Raw genomic sequence first — 533 nt, 5'->3', positions numbered from 1 at the left:
TCTCCTGATTAACATACCAACCCACATACAAACACCCTTGATTGGAAAACTTGAAATCGCATCATATGACCCCTTTAAATGGATAAATCCGCCGGTGTATTTCTGCATCGAGCCGACAGATGTCGCTGTTTAAAAAGACAGCGAAACGTCCCACGTGTGACGCAGCGGTGAGAGGTCAGAGCGTCGCCCTGCACACACGGGAGAATGACAACATTACGAGCTTTCACCACGCTGCTAGACAAATTTAAGTTGTTATACACTCAATATATTAAAATTACAAGTTGTATAATAGCGCTGACAATTACCATTTCTGAAAAAAGTACTGTAGCGGTGTACATTGAATGTGCTTGACGATAATACCATGGTATTAACAATCAGCAACCTTCACTGTTGCAAGGCTTGTTAGATATTAATTCAGATCACATTCAACATGTAGATAGTAATCAATATAAATAATGCAGTACAGTATACTAACCGCAAGAAAGTACTTTTTTTTGATCATGTATCATAGTATTTCCACGGTACTCGAGCGT

Source organism: Sinocyclocheilus grahami, unplaced genomic scaffold (genome assembly GCF_001515645.1).
Source record: "Sinocyclocheilus grahami isolate Dianchi unplaced genomic scaffold, SAMN03320097.WGS_v1.1 scaffold3246.1, whole genome shotgun sequence".
In the NCBI taxonomy this organism is placed as follows: domain Eukaryota; kingdom Metazoa; phylum Chordata; class Actinopteri; order Cypriniformes; family Cyprinidae; genus Sinocyclocheilus; species Sinocyclocheilus grahami.
The sequence above is the reverse complement of the archived record's forward strand: the minus strand, read 5'-3'. Positions refer to the sequence as shown.